The sequence below is a fragment of the Lytechinus pictus genome, chromosome 12, assembly GCF_037042905.1.
Source record: "Lytechinus pictus isolate F3 Inbred chromosome 12, Lp3.0, whole genome shotgun sequence".
NCBI classification, from domain to species: domain Eukaryota; kingdom Metazoa; phylum Echinodermata; class Echinoidea; order Temnopleuroida; family Toxopneustidae; genus Lytechinus; species Lytechinus pictus.
Window position 1 is genome coordinate 21,520,502 of NC_087256.1, and position 6,137 is coordinate 21,526,638.

Sequence of the window (6,137 nt, forward strand, 5' to 3'; positions counted from 1 at the left end):
CCAGTCATTCTTAACTTACGAACAGCTTTATGAAATGGCCCCCAATTACATGAAATGTTATATTCAATTGATGTTCCATGCAATTAATTGTAACTGTAGGCCTATGGTAAACCTTGTATAAAAAGTTACAATCAATTGTAAAAATCAATTTTATCTGTTGGTGTTACAGAGCCCTGGGCCCCGTCTTACAAAGAGTTACGATCAATCGTAATTCTATGGAAATCCAGTATTGTCATAATATTTTCTACAAGAAATCTAAAAACTATCCTTTGTAAACAAAAAGAATCACACTGAATTTTCAAGAAAACCGTGGATGTATGAATACATCATACGAAATATTTTGAACAAACATGCATTTCAGATGTTGACATTCCTGGTTTTCCATAGTTGTGGTTGATTGGATCAAACATGCATTTTCAGATGTTGACATTCCTGGGTACAAGATGGATGTGGGAGTTTTGTTTAAAGTTACAAGTGAGTAAAGCGAGCGAGCAAACAAAAGTTTTGGCCTTTTAAAAATATATATATTTTTTTGTAGTTTTCTGATATGTTGTGATATACTATTCAACAAGAAATATCATATTTCTCCCTTTTTCTGCTTTTCTGTTTTTTTTCTTGGTCATGGTACTTAGGGGGGGGGGCATAGCCTCTCAAGCCTCTCCTCTGTCCTGTATGGCAATGACTTGAATACATTTGTGTGTTAACAGGAGAGAAACCTGGGCATTTCCTAGTATCCTTGTCAAATTTTGTCAAACAATAAACTTTGCATTTAAATGCTTAAAAGGGACACTCCTGGCTAAAAATACGATTTGATCAGATAATGAAAGATCAGGCAAACAAAATACTGAAAATTTGATGAAAATTGGACAAGGAATAACAAAGCTATGACAGTTTAAAGATTTGCATTATTCTGATGAAACAAGGCATGTCTTCATGAATATTTAGTGAGCAAATCAATAATGCCATATCCCCACTTGTTCTTTTGTATTTCATTATATGAATTGGATTTATACATTTTTTCCTCCAAGAACTATAAAAATTGGATTGACAACTGATTAAACGCATTGGATATTCATTGCTGCAACTTATTTCATTATGGAGACACATCATTTACACATGTATGAAAACATGAAGCAATCATGATTTCATGTAATGACATACGAAAGAGGAAAGTGGGGATGTGACATCATCGGCCCACCTAATGAATATTCATGATGGCGAGTATATAACTGTTTTCACAGCATATTGCTGAACTTAGAATAACTTTGTTATTTGATATCAGATTTTGATGAAATTTTCAGCATTTTGCTCTGTGAATTTCACCCTATTTAGACTTGAATATTTTCAGCCCGTAGTACCCCTTAAGAATAACAATCTACAGGTCATGACCAAATGACTTGAGCTGATGGTGTAGGAATGAGATTATGAATTTGCACCCCAAAACATGCATGGAGCAGTCCTGTGAGTATTATGTAATGGGTGTCCGAAAGAAGTGTAGGAGAAAAGGCTATTGATATTAATTATGATAATTGAAGTTCAATTACGAAAATGTGCCGTAACAACATTCCATGCGCCATTCATCTTCAGATGTGTTTTTTTTTTTTTTTTTTTTTTTTTTTTTGGGGGGGGGGGGCTCTATTGAAACTTGTCATCAGTTACGGCTAGATATCTGAATGTTGTGATTGACTCACTGTCAATCACATTTTAGTATTAGCAACTTACCATTATAGAAGACAAATAATCACTAAGGGCTCGTTTAGGCAGTTGGATTGGATGATTTCCTGTAGAAGTATTCATTTTTTTGTTACATGCTTGTTAAAACGATCCAGTATCCCTATTGGATATTACTATGGACACCTTACACATCCAGGGAGGGGGTCTCTGAAACTGATGGTTTTTTTTTTGTTTTTTTGCTTGCCAGATTTTCTGAGAGGAAAATGTTAACATTTTTAATTCAGGGAGGAAAATGGCAACAATAATATACACCCATTTGGCGACATTCATTCTTATTTTCTGAGTTCCCTCATTGGCCCCTGCTTTTAAGAAAGCCCAGTGGCATGTAAGGAGGATGGGGACAGCTAGTGCCCCAGCAGCAAAAAGACAAAAGGGAGAAAAGCAAGGGGGGAATAATATATTCAGATGAATTCCCCTGCCTCTATATTATTTGGAAGTAAATGCATGAAAACTAGTCTTTTAAAAATCTAAATGGCAATTTGTTTAAAAGCTCGGTTGCTTTGGTTTATGACATCATTCCTCTCATGCAGAATCGCGCAACACATGTCCTGAACCGACTTTTGTTTAAACATTAAGATTCTGACATACAAGTTTTTTTTTCACATTTAGGGTGTAAAGGTTTCCAGTGCCTTATTTCTAACACAGTGACATGTTTGAGATTGAAGCATATTACTGCTTGCTAGATTGAGAGACCGGCGACTTTCCCGTGGAAGATGAGAATGATGGTGAATGGTATTAAGCAGAAACCGGGGGCTGCCGGGAGTAAACAGCCTATATAGCTCGACAAGGAAGTAATGAAATTAATCTCTATTCGCCAACGTGAAAATGCCTTTAATCCGATCTCCCCATATTATCATGCCTGTGTGCCTATCGCCAAAAAGTGCAATTACATGTTAATCCCCTATACAGTCAGATGTTGACATATGAACTTCAAACGCCGTCATCTTGGTAATAAAAAAAAAGCCCGGGAAATTTTAGAGGGTTAATGAGGGGGGGGGGGGGAGCTGCTGACACATACTATGTTTATGTACAAAAATCAGTGTACGGGTTTATTGGGTTTTATTCTATCAATGAAAAGGAGACGAATAGATTACTACAATGAAATAGCGAAAAGATGTTGGGTCGAGGGGCGCTTCCTCCCCAAAATTTCTACTACCAAGAAACAAAAAGAAAATTCAATGTCCCCCCTCCCTATACGACCACCTTTATTATGTTTTCAGTCCATGTGGCAGTAAAAAGCATAGTAGTATTAAATTCAGGGGGTTCAGAGCGGTTTTGAAGGGGTGGAGGCTAACCATTCAAAAACACAAATTATTGTCATTTTAACTTGTTTTATAGGCTTACGTTTATTTATAAAAGGGGGCTGAAGCCTGTCGCTATAGTCACCCCCTCCCCTGGCTCCGTGACAGTGGCTATATGTCCAAATATATTTTTTTAATCTACAGGTAGGCCTATAAGTGTTTGTAAGCGGTCTGTGCATCGAGTGCACTCGTGGCTGATTACAAAGTATATAGGCATAATAAAGTGTTTTAAAAGAAAAGAGAGCAAACGAATGCAAATAGAAGTCAATCCTAGCCCCGGGCTTCTTTTCCGTTTTCCCTTCCTCTATCTAATTCCTCTTTCTATTTCCCCAGACCTCACCCTTGCACCTAGGGATTAAGCTGGTCTGCCCGGGCGCCAATCCCGCTCGGAAACCGTTAGACACCATGCGTTTCAGCGGAAAGAAAGGGGAGAAATGAAAAAAAGCGCGAAGACACGGGTGATATATAAATCAGACAGACTCGCTTCTCTATCTGCAAAAACCCCGGAAAGCTTTTTAACGCTTCCACCTCGAGATGCATTGGCACGCTTTATGAATGTCGAGTGCGTCGTTATTTGATTTGGGCGGATTGATAACATGTTTATCGGATGATGAAAATTTCATAACGCTCTCTCGCTTTCCTGTCCTCCCCAGAAAGTTCAGACTTTTGACTTCCTCTAGCCACTCGGAGTCAAGCGAGGTTGGGTAACATATGTTACATAATACATGAAGCTTGTCAAAAAAGAAAGACTGGACGAGGCGTGCATATTGTAGATATTATGTAAATTTACTGGTTAATGAATTCTCTCTGGTAATTGCATTTTGCTAGTTGATCAGAATTCCAGCTTAACATTTTGAGGATTAAAAAAAATTAATGATAAAGCGTGCAGAGTCTCAGTTGTCAAACGTTTGCATCATTTGCTGAATATGTTTTTTTCTTCTTAATACTGATTATGACGATAAAGAGCTTTGGTTATAATAACTTCATGATTTATGCACGCGCAGCTGTGCGTCACAATTGCGTATTTATGATTATACTTTCCCCTCAACGTTTTTATAATTTCGAAATGTTCTTTGTTCTTGATAGTCCCTTGGGCTCAATTATACTCTACTAATAATTTATGCCACCACTTTCTGACGGTAAGCATGCAGGCATTTTTAAACGCCATTGCAATTATAATTCAAACGGTTAACAAAACTCATAAGCCATAACAATCGGACATTTCTCAAAGTAGACAGACCTGTTAATACATTCAATAAACAAGAGTTAAAATGCAATTTATACAAATAGACAAGATTTATATGACTACAATAGAAGAATCTCATAAAGGTTACTTATAATATCTCTTGACTAAAAACTTTTTCATTTTGTGATATCTGACTTCTCTGGAATAAAAAAAAAGAGATTATGATTCAGCTCAATTTCAAAAAGAAAAGAAGATAATAACACGACTTCACAATCTGACAATGATTTGTGTGCTTGCCTTTTGAAATATATATATTGCAATGAAAATATAGTAATGTGTCTGATAATTTTGTTGGGTTCCTATATTTCATTAAGAAACTTTGCTTGTACTTAGGAATCCTGTTGGTGATTAAATTACTTGATATATTTTATGTGCATTATGTAATTTTCTACTTTACGAATAAGTTAAATTGAATCATAGACATTAAGCTATCTAACATGATCGTTTGATTGTGATTTGTTTTGCATTATGGTTACCCCCTCGATTTTTTTTCCAAGACCGTCTCGCGGCCCCTTTAACTAGCAATTCTCATCACCCATATATCACGTGTATACCAGCATGTCTACCATGATAATATTGAATTGAAGTGAAATCAAGTGTTGTTACCAATTTAAGAGACATGTTATCATTGTAGCATATTATTTTGTATTTGGATATTTTAGGAAACAAAATAGTGAAAATAGTGACATGCTAAGCGACTTTAACCCTTGGTCCTGCTGGGAAGCGGGAGTGCTGAAGCACCCCCAAGATTTACCGGTGGAAGGGTTGCTGCGTGTATTGTATTTTTTTGTATTTTATTTATTTAATCACGGTTAAAAAGCCTGCTTTCAGCTAGAAGCTGCTTTTCAGCAAGGCCGTGGACAAATGATAATAACAAATAATATCAACATAAAACAAGCATACAAAAATAAAAACGAAAAACAAAATATATCAAAACATGGGTAAAATACAATTGGGAAAAGTAAAATTGGAGTAAACAAAAATGAAAAATGAATAGACGAAAATAATATACAAAGTTATGTCAAAATTAAACATAAAAAAATGAAGATATATAATGCGGCATCATCAAGGGTGATCGGGGTGGAGAATTAAATTAAGAAAGTGATATGAGACGTGCAAATGTAGCCGGGTTTTTTTCTAATCGGGTTGTTGCGGGTAGGTTATTGAATAATTTAGAAGCTGAATAAAGGGGACTGTTTTTTAGATAATTAGAATGAGGCTTCGGTAATTGAATTTGTCGGTCTATGTTTCTTAAAAGATATTCTCGTGATTTAAGTGTGATTCGAGTACAAAGGATAGATGGAGCTAGATTATTGACCAATTTAAAAATGGTAAAAATTGACTGATTGTTCCATCTCTTGTTGAGTTGATCAACCTTTAAAATGGCATATATATTCGCTGTACTAAATCTACTGTTTACTTCTAAGACAGATTTCAGTGCTCTGTTTTGTAGAACTTGGAGACGATTTAGTTGGCTTTTATTGCCATTTCTCCAGATTGTACAACAATAGTCAAATATCGGTTGGATTAAAGCCTTATACAACATAAGAGCTGTGTTTTGGGGTATATAACATCGAATGCGTTTTAAAGAATAAAATGTCTGTAAAACTTTCTTCCGAACACTGTCAATTTGGGGGGTCCAGGTTAGGGAGCTGTCTATTATTACACCAAGATATTTACATTGGCTTACCCTGTGCAATTCATAATTTTGCATTTGTATTTTTATATTACCAAATAGACGGAGTTTTGCTTTAGATCCTAATAACATAAATTGACACTTATCGATGTTGATTAATAGTTCATTATTAGAAAACCATTTAGAAATTAACTTCAAATCTCTGTTAATAGTCATTTCT